Source organism: Sarcophilus harrisii, chromosome 2, assembly GCF_902635505.1.
Source record: "Sarcophilus harrisii chromosome 2, mSarHar1.11, whole genome shotgun sequence".
NCBI lineage: Eukaryota > Metazoa > Chordata > Mammalia > Dasyuromorphia > Dasyuridae > Sarcophilus > Sarcophilus harrisii.
This window is the reverse complement of record NC_045427.1, coordinates 439913153-439934153: the sequence shown is the minus strand read 5'-3', so window position 1 is coordinate 439934153 and position 21001 is coordinate 439913153. Positions and strand designations below refer to the sequence as shown.

The window sequence follows — 21001 nt, the reverse complement described above, 5'->3', positions numbered from 1 at the left end:
CCCTGACTATCTAAAATCATTCAGACATCTCCCACAATTTTTAACTTCTTAGCTGAAGAGCTAGCTTTCTTCCTTTTCCCAGGACCACTACTTTATACATTCCTTCATACTGTCCACCCCCAGTCCCATTTCCAGAAAATCATCCCTAGGGTTATCTTAATTCTTTTATCTTAAGATTCCACCCCCCAATAGTGTCTGCTTCCAGCATGCCCATGTCCCCCATGTGTAAAATCTCCAATGTTCTCTTTTTATCCTTGTCATTCCTAAGAAATCACTGACAATTGGTGTCTGCTCTTCCTCTCCTTATCCTCTTTCAAAACCCTCTACAATTTAAATTCTGACTGCCTCATTTTATTAAAAATTCCCTCTTCAAAACTATCAATGATTTCTTAATTGTTAAACCTAAGAACTATTTTTCTGTATCTATTTTTCTTGACCTATTTATCTGCAGCCTTTGCCATTGTTCATCACTTTTACTTCCAGGATATTTTTTCCTCTAGAGGTCTTTATATCCTCCATTACCCACACCCCATTCCATGCCCTTTGATCTTCCTATTTCTCCAACTACTAATTTCCTATATGTATATCTAGTACTAGTCTTTCTTCTGCTCTATAGTGATTCATCTCTAACTACTTTCTTGAATATGTTATAGAATAGGGGTAAAGCAAGGATGCCCATTATCAACACTATTATTCAATAGTGTACTAAAAATTTTGGATTTAGCAAATAAAAAAAGAAAAAACCTTTAAAGGAATTAGAATAGTCAATGGGGAGATAAAACTATCACCCTTTGCAAGTGATATGATGACATACTTAGAGAATCCTAGAGAATCACCTAAAACCTGCTTAAAACAATTAACAGCTTCAGCAAACTTGAAGGATATAAAATAAACCCACATAAATCATCAACATTTTCATATATTACTAACAAAGCGCAGCAGCAAGAGAAATTTCATTTAAAATAACTGCAGACAAAATAAAATATTTGGTGATCTCCCAGTCAAGACAAACCTAGGAATTATGTGAACACTATTAACAAAGCATTTCTCATACAAATAAAGCAAGATTTAACAATTGGAAAAGTACCAATTGTTAATGGAGAGGTCAAGTTAATATAATAAAAATTGCAATTCTTCCTAAATTGGTCTCCTTGTCCAGTGTCATATAAATCAAATTGCCAAAAAATTATTTTATAGAGCTGCAAAGAAAAAAACAAAACAATTCATCTGGAAGAACAAAAGGTCAAGAATATCAAGGGAATTAATTCTAAAAAATATAAAGGATGGTGACCCAGAAGTACCACATCTAAAGCTATATTATAAATCAGTAGTCATCAAAACATTTCATACTGGCTAAGAAATAGAGTGGTGGTTCAGTAGAATAGATTAGATATACATGATACAATAATCAATAACTATAGTAATCTAGTATTTGATAAATACCCAAACTCGAGATTCTGGGATAAAAACGCAATATTTCACAAAAATTGCTATGAAAACTGGAAAATAATATGCCAGAAACCTGGCATAGACCTACATCTCACTCTTCATACCAAATTAAGGCCAAAATAGATACATGATTTGGGTAAAGGTTGATACCATTAGCAAATTAAGAGAGCAAGGGTTATTTTACCTATCACATCTTTGGAGAAGGGAGGCATTTTTTTTGTGACTAAAGAAGAACTAGAGAACTTATGAAATATAAAGTGGATAACTTTGATTACATTAAATTAAAAAGATTTTGCCAAAAAAAAAAAAACTAACAGAAATAAGATTAAAAGGGAAATTTTAGAGCCAGTGTTTCTGATAAAGGCCTCAATTCTACACTATATCAAGAACTGTCAAATTTATAAGAATACAAGTTATTCCCCAATTGATAAATGGTCAAAAGATATTAACAGACAATTCTCAGATGTTGAAATTAAAGCTCTCTATAGTTAAAAGAAAAAAAAATGCTCTAAATCACAATTTTTAGCTGATTTTTGATTTTAGAAAGGCCTGGAAAGATTTAATGAACTGATGCTGAGTGAAACAAACAGAGGTAGGAATATATATGTGTGTGTGTGTGTGTGTGTGTGTGTTTGTGTGTGTATAAATTTTATATATATATATATTATATATATATACTATAAAAATTTATATAAATGTGTGCACGTGTGTGTGTATAGTGTGTGTATGTGCATTTGTATATATGTATGTGTGTACATATATATGCTTATATGTTCTTTTGAATAAAATTTTTGTCCATTAAAAATCCATTTTCTGTCCCTCTCACATATATATGTATATATATACATAAAACACATACATATGTTATGTATAACTATGTATATATTTTGTATAATACATATATTCATATATATATATACACAGACATTATACTTTTTGGTCTCTGTAGCTTTGTTTATGTAATACCTCCTAAGGACTATCTAGCTTTCCCTTCCAACCTCTTGAATTTCAATTCATATTTTAACATCAAATTCAAATACCATTTTTTTCTAAAATAACTTCTCTGACTTCTCCTAGCCTCATCAGTTAAAATGTTGATATGCTTTTCTTCATATCTCACATAGTACTTTGTAATGGGCTGAGGTTTGAGTTGATGCACTGAGGTCCCAAGTACTTGAGGCTAAATAGTAATTGGGCTATACTCTATTAATATACATGATTGGATAAAGAATGGTTCCTGCCCACTCTCAGTGCAAGTCCTGATGTGTTGTACAGGAAATGACGATTTTGGTGGGTGGAGGCAGAGAGAGACAGAAAGAGAAGCTGGGAGAGATTGGGCCTGGGTTCCATTCTCCTAGCTGCTGGTCGTGTGGCTGCTGATCTAGCTAGCTTCTTGACTCAGCTGCACACATTGCTATCGTCGATTATCTTCCACCTCTGATCCTTCTTCACTGAAAATAAAGACTGACGATTTTCCCCTAACCTGAATTCCTGACTCCTGCTGATTTTAAAATACGCGATCTTCACAGTACTTCTTTGGGACATTTACCTCTAGCAATAATAAACTCGAAGAGCATAGAAATCTGTCTTATACATATTGTGTACCTCTCCCATTGACAAGCATAGCAATAGAATTGCTACTTATAACTCTTGGAAGAATGCATAGGATGGACAGGGATATGGATAAAGTCTACAGAATCACATATGAACTTGAACTTATTATTAAATCCAGAAATGGGGGTTCCTTCTTACAAGTTGGTATGATTTTTTTTAAAGCAAAATAAATGTTGTTTACATATTATAATAATGTTTTCATTTATTCATTCAATAACCACTTATTAAGTACTGATTTGTGTACAAGAGCCAGTACTTGTCACTGAAATAAAAAGACAAAAAAACAAGAAAAAAGCTTTTGTGCTCAAGGAATACACATTTAATTTTTTTTCCTTTTGAATTTTTTTAAATTATCAAAAATATATTGTTGTTCTTCCTACTTCCTCCAATATATATAAATATACAGGTATGTACACATATATAACATAGATAATTAAAACAAATTCCTACCTTTACCATGTCTAAAATTACTTGTTTCAGTCTCTGAAAGATACATTTCAAAATATTAATAGACACAATATAATTTGAGGAATGTTTAGTACTAATAACTACTGGAATCAGGAAGTTTCATGTACAAGGTTGTACCTGATTTGTACCTTAGAAGAACCTAGGCCAAAGATTCTAAGAAGAGGAAGTAAAACAAAAATGCATTTCAGGTTTGTGGCACAGACTGATCAAAAGTATGGAGACAGGAAATGAAATTAAAAGCTTGAGGAAAAGCAAAGAGAGCAGGTATCTGGACTGTAGTATGCAAGGAGAGTCAAGAAAAATGTCTGAAAATACAGATTGGTGTCACTTTGTAAGGGATTTAAAATGCTGAACTATAAGTTTGTCCTTTATTATAGAAACAGTAGGGTGTTGCCAAAGATGTTTTACTAAAGGAAGGAAATGCTATGAGTTTGGGACTTTAAGAATTAATGTTTGAGGAAGATTATTTGTCAGCTGTTTGGAAGACAGATTAGAGAAGCAGAGAATATGAAATAATATGGGGTCCAATTTATATGAAAGATTACTGCAATGCTCTTACTACTATTTGATGAAGCCCTAAAGTAGGGTGATAGTTATAAAGGATATATGAGAAACATTTGGGAAGTAGAATGCACAAAACTTGGTAACTGATTGAAAGTATAAAGTAAATGGGCAGAAAAAATAAAATTTGATCCAGTAGTAAAATTACAACACATGGAATGAAGAAACAGCTGTCCCATACTTGCCTATTATTCCTCTAAGTATTTCCATTCTTGGAATTCTTGCCATTTTTGTCTTTTTTAACTCCACTATGCATCATCTTCTGGTGCTTAATAAAGGCTTGTTGAATTAAATTATGTGGATTTAAATAAGTTACTCAGCATGATAGAATTATAAGATGGGAGAAATCATTAAGGTTTTCTAGTTCTATCCTCAGCTAAATTCAGAAACTCCCTTCATATTATCTCCAAAATAGAAATGAATATAAAGACTCCTTCTTCAAAACTTCTGATGACAGGGAGCTTGTTTCCTAATGAAGGACTCCATTCAGAGGTCAAACACTGATTTGGAGTCATTCTCTCTGAAACTTTGTCTTCTGCAATGTCATAGAAATATGGCTGGATTTGGAGATATACATTCAAATTCTGGATTGGTTCATTGCTAATGTGATTTGGGATTGTGTGCCTAAGAAGGAGGATCCTGGTTGTCTTAGTACTTCCAAACTCTAGATAGTTTCATGAGAACATTGATCCAGAAATTCCATATCCTCCACTTTTTTTTTTTTTTAGCAGTAGCAAGTATGCCATTTAATCCCTTAAACATAAAATCAGTAAAGACCAAAATGTAGTAAAATCAGTATTAGGTATTAATTATTAAAAATCAGTGGTAAAGACCAAAATTATATAAAATGCAAGATCATATGTTAACAGTAAATATTTCCAACAACCTAAGTGCCTAAGCATGCCACTTCATTTCTTCTGAATACTATTAGAGATGAAAGGTCATATGTTGGTCCATTCTAGTTGCAATCCCAGCTCAGGCTCTGGCCCTGAGGTCAATCTCTTTAGAATATGGATTGGAATAGAAACTTTCTTATCATCATAGGAACATTAGGTCTCTCAGATTGGGGAAACACATCTGCTTGTCTAAGAAATCTGTTCCTACAGAAAAGATCAGATTCATATACAATCACAGCTGCTCCAAATTGAAATGAAGCAAGATTGAGAGACAATATCCCAGTCAGCCAACAGTGTAGTTTGTGTGCCTTGATTCGCTTTAGTAGAATAAAAGCATTTTTTCCCCATCAAATGGGTCAGTCTCATATTCTCTTAGAGAAAGATCACCAGTTGCCTCAAAGTCATTTGTACACCTATAGCATGAGGTGCCAATTTCTGTCTGTCTCCATATCTCCATGTCTCTGTCTTTATGTCTATTTCTCTCTTATTTTCTTTCATCCTTCATTCCAACTTTGACACTTCCCTTCCCACAAAAGAACTTCTCCAGGACTCTTCAATGAAGAAATATCACTGGTCCCAAAATATCATGGAACATGTGATTCAGTCTCTAAAGAAATAAATGTCCTCAATCCATAAGCACCATGGGAATACTGCAGATCTCTTAAAGGACTCTTTATATTAATTGTGTTTCTGGGGTTGTTGCTTAAAATATTTTGTGTTTTCAGTACCCCTGTCCACAAATTTTGGATAAGAATATATTTACTACATGCCCCTTGGGGCTTCTAAAGGATCAAATGAGTTAATACATGCAAAGTATTTTCTAGACTACAGAATGTGATATAAATTTCATTACAGTTATTTTATTCATTGAACCTAAACTTGCTCTCTGGAGTCACACAGATTGAATCTAATCCTTCTCCCATGAAGGAAGAGTCAGATTTCAATCCCACTCGAAGGTACGTGGGCAGGAATCCATGACAGCTACAATCTGTCTCCCTCTGACATCCATATAGAGGTCATTGAGTACTAACTTTCAATTAGGGGAAATCTATCTTTTCACAATTCTATCTTCTGTTCTTTTTTGGGACTTTCCTCAACTTTGAAAAATATTTGACTCTGTTCACTGATTGTTAGATGACTTCTTAACCCATAGATTACTTAAGAGCATGAATGAATTTTTGCTTTCTTTATATCTTTAGTATTTAGTACAGAGTCTGGTATGTAATGGGTATCTAAGTCCTTTTTAGCTGACTGACTGAAAAGAGCCTGAAAGATGGTCTCTCATATTTTGGGATGAAAAGAGCTCTGAATTTGGAGTCAGGAGACCTGGTTTACAATTCCATTTCTGATACCTGTTAGGAGAAATTCCAGAACCACTTTAAGCTTCATTTTTCCCATCTATAAATTGTAAGAAATAGTATGTGCATTATGTATCTCTTAGGGTGCTATTATTTAGCAGCGATTTCCCTTGAATAAATGCCTTCATATCCTAAAACCCGTTTCTTTACCTATAAAATGTGATAGAAGGCATTACAATCAATCTCTAAGTTTCATTTTGTCTTTAAATCTTTGCTACTGTAACTATTTCTATCTAGAGATGATAAAGCAATATGTTCCTTCACTCCTTGACCTCTTTTACCCTGTATACATACACACCCACACATGCACCCTCAGCCCTGACTTCCTGAAACAAGCCAGTTTGCCCAATTACTTTTGCCCAATAGCTATCATTACTTAGCTAGAAAGAAACTGATATGGACAGCTCCCAATAATCAGCACCATTAGCCACCAGCTCCAATTTAGCCCTTTTCTGGTCCCTTTCACATCATCTCCTGGGATTCTACTTAACTCTGTCTTTCCTTACATCATGGCTCAAAACATATTACCCTCCTGCTGCCTTTCAAACTTCTTCTTTCCATGCATTCTCAGCAGGTTAATTTCTGCTCCCTGGGAAATAAGCCCTTATTTACATAGATTACAAAACACTCTCCATTTACACCATGTCCTCTCTTTCCCTTGCTTTATACTATTCACTAGCCCTTAACATCCATTTAGCTGTCAGCATCTTCATTTTCACTTGAGGGCCAATTAAAATACCTCCAACATGAACTCTGGCTGGCACCATCCAAGACCTGAGAGGGAGCAATCAGTTGGTACATCTATCTGCCACCCCTAAAATTAATGTAGTAGTAGTAACAACAATAAAAACAAAGCTAAAATTTATATAGTTCTGTAAAATTTATAAAGTATTTTATGTATATTAAATGTAATAATATACATTTGTATATTATTGTCTCTCTATGAGACAAATATTATTATTTTACCCCATTTTACAAATGAGGAAAATCAGGTAAATAGGATCGATTGACTTGTTCAAGGTCACACAGCTGGTGATTATCTAGGACCATAATTAAACTCAGACTTCCTGACTCCTTGACAATGTGCTACAAATAGAATAAAAGATCCTGGGGAACAGGGACTGTGTGCCATACACTCTCATTTCTGCTCTGTATGCTCCCACTTAAGGAATTTCCATGTTTCATAGTCTTTTGATACTTATGACTCCCTATTAAAGTCACAAGGATAGATAGGTTTCCTTCTAGGGAAAGACTTGGACCAAGTCCTAGGGAAGAACTCAAGGGTATGAATAACAATGATTCAACCATTGAACTTCAAAGATGATTCTAAATGATGAACCACTACACAAGACATGGAAAACTCCCATCTTTTCCAGAAGGCACTGATCAGTACTAGGATCTCAGAGAATCCAACCCATGCCCAGACAACAAAAGCCTTATTCTTGTCAAGTGGTTTACTTTGGCAAATAATTAATCTCATTAAAGAAAACTCACAGGAGGAAATAATCCCCCTTTACATAAGATGGAGGATGGGGAGGATATGAAATATATTCTAACAATCACAGCTGCTCCAAAAAATTTATTTAAAAGCCTCATGAGTGAATCAATTTGTGTAAATCAAGAACTCTGGTATAGAAACAATAGTCATAATTCTATTAATGGAAAATCTGCCTCTCTGTAGCTTCCACCCTTTTGACCCAGGTAGAATTTATTCATTGAAGATCTTTAGGTACAATAGTATCTCTTCCTTCAAAGGTTGATTCATTTGCTGCTTTTAAAGATGACTTTCCTTAAACTTTCCTCCCTTCCAAACAAGAGTACCCTCCCCCTCCTTAAAGTACAGTGTTTATGTAAATATTATATCTTCTTAATTAAATGTAAACTCCTTGAGGGCAGGGGTTATTTTACATTTTATTGTTATGTCTACAGATAATGATAGAGTTTAGCATATAAGTTACTTAATAAAAAGCTTGAATTGAGTATGGCAAGGGGATTTCCAACCAATGTTAATCAGTCTAGATTTTAGAGGTCTCTTGCAAATTGGAGAATCCCTGATTATTTGAGGAGATGGTACTTAACTCAGGTGTTCTGACTCCAAATTGGGTGCTCTTTCTCTAACATATGATTCTCTTTAGTCACACTCTATTCTCTTAGAAAGCTCATGTCCTAAGCATACTATTTCATGTTTGAATTTCACACCTTAACACAGCAAAACTTCTGAAGACACAAGTCATAGAGAAATCAAATTGTTGATACAAAACTGAGATAGATTTCATTGACAGAAAGTTTTTCACTTTTCCGTGTTCAGAATGAAGTATACTTCCCAAGAGCCATCACTCAGATCTGATGTGAAATCAGAATATGGAAACAGATGTATCCTTGGTAAGAAATGAAGCTACTTGTGTGGGTGGAGCCAAATTGAGGAGGAGGGGCAAAAAAAAAAAGGTGTTTTCAGTAGCTGACCCTGAAGTCATTACAATTAAGTTGTATTCTTTTGCCCCTCAGGGAGGCAGGACAAGCATTTCCCAGTTGAAAAATTGAGGCTCAGAGAAATTTAAAGATTTGTGGACAGCTAGAGTTAAGTGTCAGAGAAAAGGTCAGAATCTAATTCTCTTGAATTAGAAGTAATGTGATGATCAATGGATTACATTTGTGGAATACTTTGTAAATATTTTAGATGTGACAAGTCCTGCAAAGAAAGAAGGGAAAATAAGCAACCATTTATTAAGCACCTTCTATGTGTTATGAACTGTACTTTATAAATATCATCTTATTTGATTCTTACAATAACTTATGGCATGTAGTTGCTATTATTATCTGTATTTCCTAGTTTGAAAAAACTGAGGTAAATAATTTAAGTCACTTGCTCAAGGTCACACTGCTAGCAAGTACCTGAGACTACATTTGAACTCGGGTCTCTTTCACTTTAGTATTAGCACTCTATCCACTGACTCACCTAGCAAATAATCCTATCACCATTATGTAGACAGGGAAACTGAAGCTCAGAGAGATAAAATGACTTTAGGTATCTGTATGCAATGAATGGAAAGAGAAGTGAATTTGGAGTCAAAATCCCTGGATGTGACACATGGTTTCTCAGATTTCCAGTTTCTTTATTACATAATTAGAAGAGTTTGACTAGATGATTTCAAAGATACATTACAAAATTAAATGTTTATAATCCTAAATTTCCCTAAGGTCGCACAATTATTAGGTCTGGCTGTATGAGGTAAGTATTATAATAATTATTTTCCCCAATTATAGATAAGGAAATTGACATTCAGGCATTGTTGTGCCACAATTCTCTTCTAATCCTTCTACCTCAGTTTCTAATTGTTCTGCCTCAATCCCCCTGGTTGCAACATCACCCTTCCCTCCTGATCATTAGAACTGATATAATTTAGGGCTTGCTACACTAAGATTATAAACTGTAAATGTTTAATCCAGATAAGGAGAAAGATCTTCTATCTTAGACATCATAACCCCAGACCTTTCCTACTTACCAGAATGTCTACATACACACACACACACACACACACACACACATATATATATATCATGGGAACCTCACATTCCCTGCTGGATGCTTTGGACATCAGCCCTGGGGGTAACATGCCCCCAGCACAATCTCTCCCTCTAAAATAAAATATTAAAAACTCTCTAATCACTATCTTGCCTCAGTTTCTCCGGCATTACAGTAAGATATGCCTTTAGTGATAGAGCTAGAAAATGTCAGAGCCTAAAACTGAATCTAGATTTTCTGACTCCAGACTCAGTGCTTTTTCTACTTTGTAAAGTTTTAACAAGTTGAAATTATCAAGAAGTTCTTAGATTTGGTTCTTATGGAATCTGTAATGTGAGCTTGGTTGCTCACACTATCAGTATATTAAAATTGGATATACATAGTAAATGAGAAATTGTTGCTGTGGGAACTGTGATGGAATAAGTTAAGATACGTATCTATATAATCACACATGCACAGATGTACTACACACACACACACACACACACACACACACACATACACCCAGTACCCTTACTTGTGGAAGTATTTATGTATATATGTAGGTGTTTGTGTATATAATTTACATATATGTGTGTATATACATATTTTGTGTATCTATACATATATATGTATCTCTATCTATGTGTGTGTGCATGTATACATATATATATATATATATATATATATATATATATTTTTTTTTTTTTTTCCCCTTGTTCTGTTCTCTCACTGCCTATCTCCCTTCGGGATATCACTTCACTTTTCTTTATGTATGAAATGAGGGGATTGGGCTAGGTGTTCCTCAGGTTCTTATCTTCTCTAAAGCCTTTTAACCTTTTCCCTCTAGGACCCAGTTTCCTTATAATGGTAACATTTATATTACATCTTACGGTTTTATAACAATTTGAAAAAGGTAGTGCAAGCATTATTATTATTATTATTATTGGGGATCTAAACTTATGAATTCATTGATGTATTATTTTCCCCATATATAACATAATGGATAGAAAACCAGTCTCAGGGTTATTGTCTGTCCCCCATGTTTGGAATTCTTTCCCTACTGGTTTCCTTCAAATTTTAGATAAATTCCTATTCTCTACAACAAACTTTCCTGGTCTACTTTTATGCTTGTTCATTCCCTTTGTGATTCTTGCTAATTGTTCTTGAATATATCTTGTTTCAAATAACTTTTTTTTTTTACATGAAGTTTCCCCCATTTGATTATAAGTTCTTTGAGGGCAAAGGTTATTACTGATTTTTTTTAAAAAATGTGTTTTGTTTTGTTTTGCAAATATGTATAGACTTATTGACATAGATTTAATCAGTATAACTACCTTTCAAGTCTTTTCTCTATGATATATACTGGCTTTATGATTAAACAAATTATTTAACTTTTCAATGTCCAATTCTAGATTGCAAATTTCAAAGAAATGCTAATTTTTGAGGGCAAAGGCAATTTCCTCATAGGAAATTCCCTATAACAATGAAATAATGAGTTGATCTCTCTCTCTCTCTCTCTCTCTCTCTCTCTCTCTCTCTCTCTATTTGTTTCACTCTCACTTTGGATGTGTAAGTTGCTATGTCTCTCTATATCTCTCTGTCTCTGAAAGACTAATTTTAACCTGGAAAAAAAAGAAAATTATAATACTGAGAAGAAACATAAAGTCACAAGACAATTGAGACAATTGCAAAAAATATTAGGAATAAGGTAACAGTTGTAGAAAATGATATTGACAATTCATTCAGAAGCAACCTCTCCATCATCTGACATAACACTTCATACTTTTCTTATGCACTTAGCATATCCTTCTATTTCCAAGATTTAATGAATTTGTGACATTGTTGGTGTAGATTTTCCTCTAATGATATAGATCTTGACCTGTCCATGCTTTCTAATGTTGTGGCAATTCTTGGCCAAGTTCTCTAATAATTTTTCCAGAAAAGAGCTAATCTATGATTTGGAGTTTTATTTAAGGACTTTTAACATATTCCAGCTTCTTTTTTCTTCATTATTCCATTACCATTTTGTAGTTTTCAGCAGTATCGAAGAGTCTTTTATTATTTTCTTTCTTTCCTTTCTTTTATGTTATGGCAAAAGGTAGCATATGCTAGGCAAGTCTAACCATCACCTCTCCTCACACAGGAATTTTCCCAGGATCCTGAATCAAAAAACCTTTGGGAATAGCAAGGTCTCCTTCCAGCACCTTCAAACATCATCCTGAAAAGCAACTCCTATGGAAACATAACCTGCTTCACAGAAGTCCCATGAAAGTAAGTTCTTGCCACCACAGTTCATGGCATAGTCAAATGATTCAACATTAGCAGCTGATATGGTTTTATCAGTGATAATGATACTAAAGATGAAGAATTAACATTTGCCTTGCTGTTGTATTCTGAGGATCATAGGGCTTTTAAAAATTGATTAACAGCTAAAAATTTCTTATGTGTTGTCTTCTTTTATTGGAATGTGAGCTCCTTGAGAGCATGGGTTATCTTCAATTATTTTTCTATATAGTAGTTGGGAGGATCAAATTATATATTTAGCACAGTATTTGTTCCTTTCCTTTGTTCCTAGATCTTAAGATATATAAGTGCTTAATAAATGTTTCATTCATTCATTCATTCATATTTAAAGGTCTTTCCTTTCATCACTTGTGAAATTTGATGATCATCAGTAGAATTGTTAAATTTATCTGAGTCTTTTTAGTTACAACATACTTTTATCATAGATTATTTTGGGCATTCCCTATTCCCCCACTTATTTAGAGGCAATCTGTGGATTCTTTAAAATGGCATTTTGTTTACTATGTTCAGAAGTTCAGAGCAATTTTCTTATATATTTTTTTTAATTATGGTGTTCAGAATATTTTTATTTGCAATTTTCTCATGAGAGATTTAAAAACTTTAAAAATTGTCTCTGACATCAATATGATTTAATTATATACAGAACATTTTTTTAATGTTACTGCTTTTTGCTTCTCTTCTTCTAGACTGTCCCCCACTTCTTTGTATTTTCATTCTCACTCCAATTCTTTCTTTCTGTCTCTTTATCTGTCTGCCTTTCTCTGTCTCTTTCTTTCTCTTTTCTTCCCTCCTTCTCCCTCTCTTTTCCTTCTCTTCCTTTCTCTCTGTCTCCTCTTTTCTCCTTCTTTGAATCACTATGGATTCAAATTGTTATTTTGCCAGCAATTCCTGTTGTTCAGGTTATAAATTTCATTTTCACAATTCTTATTTCTCTTGTAAATCATTGAGAAACTTTCCTGCTGTTGCTCCATGCTCTTTTAGAAATCTACAGTTCCCTCTGACTCATTGGTGTGATCAATTTTCTTTGTCTTACAATGTTTATTCATAGATGTCTAGACCTGTTTACCTAATCAAGGGGTTACGGTTTCCTGCTGTTATTATTAAGTTCCTTGTTGGTTTATCTGAGTATGTTCAAAGTCCCCTAGTTTTCTTCCTCCCAAGATCTCTGATAATTTTACATATTATTGTTGTTAATATTTTCCCCCTTTGCTCACTTTTAGACTCCTTTGAATATGGTTTTACAGAGTCTTGAATCTCAAAACTGTTTTGTCCTCCTTCTATGCTAAACAAATCCTGGGTTTACTGAGCCCAGTTTCTCACCCAAGTTATTTCTAGGCCCCACATCTCTACCTGAATCTATTGCTATCAGAGTATTGTACTTCTCCCCTGTAATGTGGAAGTCTCTAGGGTAGCCTTATTTTCAGCAGATTAATTTCCACAAGAATAGCCAGGTGTTAAAATCCAGAGTCCAAATTCTTTATTGTCTCCTTGCCTGGGACTGGGCAGCTTTCTGGAGAGCCTTCCATATCAGCCTTGTTCTCAGTGAAGTGCAGGAGGACAGGCTAGCCACCACGTGGTGTGAGCTGGAGTTAATTGTCTCTCAGTCCCATCCTGACTGAGTTTGTTCCAGCTTATAGGCTCTATTATAATTACATCATTATAGGTGTCAATCTTGTAGAATTATATTAAATGCTAAGTACATGTACTGAACTAGAGAACTATTAAGCACCATGCTAACCTAGATAACCATTGTCATCAATTCCACTGACTTAACAACTTGTAAGAATCCTTATTTCAAGTATAAGAGTTCTGGCCTATAACACTCTTCCAACTTAAAAGCAAGCTTCTGTCTTTTTGTTTTTCTCAGCGTTGGGAGCAGAGGTGAAAGTATAGAATTGAGATCCACTGCAACTCTGTTGGTAAGTTTATGCAATCTTGCTACTGGAACACTGTAGTGCCAGTGGTAGCAGTAGCAGTCGGTGACTGGGTAAAGTACAATGGAGTACTGAATGTGTACATTAGGGCCTAGCAATTAACCTTCTTTTTTGTTAGTTCATGGAAGTGTGATTTCATTTGAATTATTAGTATCCTAGACATCTGGAAACAGCTGAAATTGCTTGATCTATTACAAATAATTCCTTGTTTGGAGAGATTTAAGAGATCCTGAAGATCAGAAAAAAAAAATGGCTGGTCCTACATTTTTAAATACATGACACATAAGTTATAATTTCAACATTTTCTACTTCCAAAGCTACAAGTGAGCTGATATTCCTAAAACTAAGAAAGTTGGCCACCAGGTAATTTTATTTTATTATTAGCCATATCATCTTAACATTTTAACCATATCAAACCAAGAAGATGTTATTTACATCAGCAGAAGGGATACTGTAATGCCGAAGAAACTGAGCAAGATAGAGATTAGAGACCAATTCAATAGTTTATTAAATGGAGAGAAATCCTGGGACCAATGGATCCATGTTGATCCCAGGGTTAGATGAGACTATCATCTCAAAGAGTCTAGCCCCGAGTATTGGGGCAGGGAGCTTTTTATAGAATAACAAGAACAATGACATAATGGAGGTACCTAGGTGGGGATAACCTAATGGAGGGAGGTTACTGATATTCTAATGACATCTAAAATGGATAAACCTTCATCTTGTCAAACATTAAGAAGGAATATCTATAAAACCTTTATCTCAAACATTAAGAGGGAAAGGTTATAGCCTAAGGCAGAATAACTAAATAGGACAATTGGAGAAACTGGGTCACAACATTAAAAGGACACTTTGGCATAACAATGTGTGTGTGTGTGTGTGTGTGTGTGTATAAAATTGAATTTCTTACACCGTTATCCTTTTTCAGTTCTTGGAGGATAACTTTTGTGCCACATATACAAAAATAATCACTGGTTATCTATTAAAATTAACTATATGCCATTATTAGATGTCAATCTAATTTGTATTTGCCTTCATCGATGCCATTTTTCTCCTGCTAGAATTTAAGTTCCCTGAGGGCAGTTTTTCCCAGCTCTTTTCCCCTTATCTCTAGTGCCTAGTATAAAAACTGCACATAGCAGAACTTTTAACTGATGTTTGTAAATGACTATATTTCCACAAAGGTGGTTATTATACAACTACTCTATTTTAAAATATCTCTACTGTTTGCCAAATAAATTATACACTATTAATCCTGACATACAAGGGCTTTCATGTTCTCCCTCTAACCTCTGCTTTTTTGACTTTCTCATACAAATCTCTTTCATGTGCTGTATGTTCCAATCAAATCAGATGACTTTGCCATCACCTATTCTTATCCCAACCATTCTTATTTCCATGAATTTGCCCACTTTTTCAGATCCCCCTCACTGAATGGAATGTTCTCCATACATATTCCTATCTCTCAAGATCTCCCTATTCCTTCAAGGTTCAACAAAGGAGACACATTTTCTGTGAAGCCTTTTATAAACACATCATCTCTTAAACTCTAGTTCAATGTCATCTCTCTTTTCCTTAAATTTCTTATAACACTTTGGATCTTTCTTTAGTGCTCACTAATATCATAGTTCTTTGAGTATGTCTTTTTCCATTAATGGTATATGACTTTCTTAAGGAAATGAGCTATGTTTGTTTTTTTTTTTTTTTAATCTTCTATCCCCAGAAGCAAGATCAGAATGTTATCCACAGAAGAATGCAGAGACCATCAAATATTCTAAGAAAGATAACAGTTTCTCTTATCCCCTCCCCCATTCCACCTGGACAACAAGAAATGCTCTCATTGAGCTGGGATTTTTAATAGCACAATTACCCCAACTGATTAATCAGAATTGCTGTTTGTTTGTGCATAGAAGGTAACTCATTATGGCAAATATGCATTATAAGGCTATAATATATGCATTTATTCAATTAAGTCTAATGTATTATTTAAGGATCTGTGTGTGATATTTATCACGCTCTCATACTTATTTATACAGATTATAAGATTCTAATTACATACTCCCAGGGATGGGTCTGCTGTTGGAGAGGTACAGTCCTATTTCTTTACTGGGCCAGTTGAACAAGAATGCTTCTTTCATGGCCTACTTATGTCACACAAGCCAAAGGTAACTGTGAGATCCTGTATCTACTCCAGTACACATTTATTAAGTACCAGCTGCAAAGTTCTACACTAGGGAGACTCTGAGAATATAAAAAAAACATAATGATAAAATAAAACCTTCCCTCAAGAACCTTATCTTCTACTAGAAAAAAAAAAAAAAAAAAAAAACCTGACCTGGAGTGATACAATTCTAGTTATAGAAAGGGTCCTAGTATCAATCAGCAATCATTCAGCATTGGCTCCCAGAGAGACTCACTGCTTCCCATCAACAATCCATTTTACTTTGAGAGAGTTAACAAACTCTTTTCTTTATGAGAGCAATGCAACTTTAAACTCAGCAACTTCCACTCATGGATCTGATCAACGACACCAAGTGGAATGAATCTCATCTCCCACCCCAATGAGAGTACCATACATACTTAAAACAGCTGTCATATGTCTTGATAAGTTGGCTCAGATCAGGCGACCTGGATCCAGCCCCACGCATCACAATATTATAAAATAAATGTCTAGGCCTACTTAATTACATTTAATTGCCATTTAATTATATCACGTTAAAATATTTTGAAATTTATTTTAATTTTAATGTAAATATTAAAGTATCATTAAAATGAATATTTCTATATAAAAATAAAATAGAAGAGGGGATTGTACAAAACTATAAATACACAGCTTATTTTTTTTCCCTTTCAAGTATACACTAAATTTAATATGTAACTTTCTAAGCTGTCCTACTTTTCAGTCTTTTTATGGTGTTCTTTCTGTTTCCTCCTGTGTATTCTTTTTTTCTGAGGCAATTGGGGTTAAGTGACTTGCCCAGTGTTAAGTGTCTGAGACCAGATTTGAACTCAGGTCCTCCTGACTTCAGGGGTGATGCTCTATCTACTGAACTGCTACCCCTCTCTTGTGTATTATTTAAAAGAGTCAATGATTATCTTTTCTTTCTTTTTTCCTTCACCCTTTTCTTTTTGGCAATTGGGTTGATAATTCCCCTCTCCTCTATCCTTAACTGCAAAACAAACAAACAAGAACAAATGCTTATAACCTTGAAATAAATGGAATATTCAAGCAAAACAAATTCCTTCATTGGTAATTTCTGAAAATGTATGTCAGATCACTTTTGAAATGATAATTTTATTGTACTTATCTCCTATTTCTTTCTTTCTTTTTTTTTTTTTTAACTAAACAAGTAGTTCTACTAGACTAGGGATTATGACTCTCAATCATGTATCATACCCAGTATCGATCACAGTGTCACAGTGTTCTACATACAATGGGCACTTAATAGATATTAGTATAGTGAGTATATGAAGGAATGAATGTGACTCAAAATCATACCTCATAAATATACACCTATACACACATTCACATATGGAAAGAAGGAAGGAAAAAAAATAAGAGAAAACAAATATTCTGCCTCAGAATTCAATGAGTACACCAATAGTATCAAACTTCAAGTTCAAACAGAAACAGAAGAAACCATTAAAAGTACATAAGATCCCTGTTGTACCATATTGACTTAGAAAAACCACATAATAACATTATCTATGACCTGTGGTATTTTAATTTTTGGTAAATACTTCCCAATTACATTTTAATCTGGTTTGGCTACATTGGGGTATATCAACTTCTTCTGCTTGTTCTTCTTCTTCTTGTTCTTCTTCTTCTTGTTCTTCTTCTTCTTCATCATCTTTCCTCCTCCTCCTCCTTCTTCATCTTTCTTCTTCTTTCTTCTTCTTCATCTTTCTTCATCTTTCTTCTTCTTCTTCATCTTTCTTCTTCTTTCTTCTTCTTCATCTTTCTTCATCTTTCTTCTTCTTTCTTCTTCATCTTTCTTCATCTTTCTTCTTCTTCATCTTTCTTCTTCTTTCTTCTTCTTCTTCTTCTTCATCTTTCTTCTTCCTTCTTCCTTCTTCCTTCTTCTCCTTCTCCTTCTCCTTCTCCTTCTTCTTCTCCTTCTTCTCCTTTTCTCCTTCTCCTTCTCCTTCTCCTCACTTCCATCCTACACTTTATCTTTATTCCTGCCCTGAATTCTGAGCCTCGCTCTCCAGGAAAATGGTGTGTGTGTGTGTGTGTGTGTGTGTGTGTGTGTGTTATTTATATATATATATATATATATATATATATATATATATATATATATGTGTGTGTGTGTGTGCTTTAAAATGTACAAAACACCATCTTCATACCCACTCTGTAAGGTTGGCAGTACAAGTATTATTATTCCTAATTTTCAGATAAGAAAATTAAAACACTGAACAGTTAAATGCTTTGTTCCCTCTATTTAGGGAAAACTCATTTTTATACATGTGAGCTATTTTTTCCCCCCTCTCTTTCAATGCAACTAAATCTTAATTAACTAGGCCCACATTGCTAGTAAATATAAACATAGATTTCTAATCCAAATTGGGCTTCCTATATCCTTATGTTACCTGTCCTGAAGATGTCTGACTAGGAAAAAAAGGTTTAGTTATGATTACTACAATCTCATTTAGGCAGGATACACAATTCAAACATAGTAACAAGATATTCAATAACTTATCTAAAACCAAAAATAGGTTACCTACCAGGTGACCCAAAAATTAAACATCTCATTTTACAATTATTCTAGCTAATTGATATTTGTTCACATTAACTTATCTGCATGGAAACATAACAAAGACAATAATAATAAAAAGATAATAATAATTCCTTGTATAGAGATTTTTGGTTTACTCAGTCAATTTTTTTATTTCATTTGATCTTCAGGTATGTTTTGAAGCAGATTTTGAGATTAATATATTCATTTCACAAATGATGATACTGGAATCCAGAGAGTTTTAGCACCTTGCTCATGGCTGCATTGCACACAGCTTTTCACACATATTTCTCATGATGGAAGTCACCTTTATAACCTCTTTTCCAGAAAATAAAATGTTGAAGTAGAAAATCAGAAAACCTAGTTTCCAAACTAGTTCTGTTGTTTACAATCTATATGACATTGAAAAAAGGATTATTGTTCTTTAGTTAAGTTTCTTCTTCTGTAAAATGAGATTGAGGTGACTTCAAAAATATCTTCCAACATTAAATTCAATTCTCTTATGTTCATTTCCAATTCACTCTTGTTATTTCCTCAAATTTTGTTAATCAATTATTTGAAGTGAAATTGAGATTGATACATCAATCTGGAAATAATGAATCTTACCATCATTAATGAGTTTTATTTGTGCTTAGCTTATATGACAGGAGATATTCAGAGTGGACTTTGAGGTTTTTCTAGTCAGCTAAATCACTGGGGTTGACTAAACAGATAAAAAGAGAAAGAGATAACTTATGTAGCATGAATTGTTAGTGTCAGAAAACCCTTTGTTATATGTTCAAAAATACTTCCTTTGTATTCTTAATATTTTACCATTAGAGAATCATTCCTTTGAATCTAACATTACATTGTTCTTTCCTTTTATTTTATAAAGATCCTTAATACCATATCATGAATGGATTTTTTTCAGACTCAATAATGGGGAGAAAGGATCAAAAAAGTGGAGACAGAGATCATGAAAGAGGGAATTTACAATTTAGCTGAGTGGCTGCATGTTTTTGGAGTACTGATTTTGTGCCTTAGCTCTCCTATTTGCTAATTGTAGTCATTTAGCCTCCTTGGGCCTCAGAATTCTGCATCTATGACATGAGAGAGTTTAATTAGATAATTTCCTTTCTAGCTCCAAATCCTATGAATAATGAAATATGTAAGCACTGGGAATCTAGAAGATAATACTAGTGTTAAACCACATTTCCCCTCTAACTTCTTTCTCTATGCAGCTGCTAGACTGAAAACCAAGACCTGGTTAGAACTGTTAGCAGACTGATTATGCAAGTGCATGGGGACTTTATTTTTTTTAATTAAAGTATTTGTTTCCACAGCAGAAAATGAGAAGAAAGAAGAGAAATGCATGTAAAGAAGGCAATTTATTATTTTTTAAGAAGAGAGCAAAAAATAATTTAGCATAGAAATTATCTTTTGCTGCCCAAAGAACCCGCTGACTGACCAAATAGAAGAAAACACCAATATTCATAGGGTGTGTGTATATGTGTGTGTGTGTGTGTGTGTGTGTGTAGGTGGAAGTACATACAGGTCTCAATTTAACGTAACAAATATGAGAAAAGAAACAAATAAACATATCATAAAGATCAAATATGTTATGAGATTTACTGGGGCTAGAGAGTTTATATTGGAATTCTTATTACATCACTTATATTTGTAGGATTCTGGGGAATCACCAACTTCAGAGAAAGACCTTCTGAGGTGAAAATTGTGGTTTTTGGAAAGGCAAAGAAAAGACCAATTAGTATGGTATGGTAGAGAGAGTAGCAAATGGGGAATGGGAAAACCTGGGTTCTTCACTATATGACCTTGAGCAAATAATTCTCTCTCTACTTAGCCTTAGTTTCCTTTTCCATGACAAGAAGTTTTAAAGAAATTCATAAGCAGAATAATAATGACTCCTTTTCCCGCCTATTATTTAACAGTATAAGATGCTAACTTTAGTAGTAAGAAAAGAGAATGATTAAAGGGAATGAATGATAAAAGAGCTAGAGGGAAGAACAAAATTAAGTCTTATTAGCAATGGTGGTTTACTTAGAAAACCCTAAAGAACTGATAATGGAACTAATCAAAATGATTCATAGTTTTATGCAGGTAGCAGAATACAAAATAAATCACAAAAATCATCAGAATTTATGTATAGTGTTAATAAATAATAGGAAGAAAAGAT

General features: G+C 33.8%; 1 long non-coding RNA gene across 2 annotated transcripts; it reads left to right on the top strand.

The window, feature by feature from the left end:
- The first annotated feature begins 11998 nt into the window (after positions 1-11998).
- Positions 11999-20190, top strand: LOC116421730. 2 transcript variants are annotated; one of them, XR_004232231.1, is made up of 4 exons: positions 11999-12122; positions 14023-14074; positions 15813-16002; positions 20151-20190. It is a non-coding gene; the product is annotated as an uncharacterized LOC116421730 (long non-coding RNA). The 2 variants fall into 2 exon arrangements; XR_004232230.1 differs by lacking the exon at positions 20151-20190 and having other exon boundaries at positions 15813-16039.
- The last annotated feature ends 811 nt before the right edge of the window (positions 20191-21001 follow it).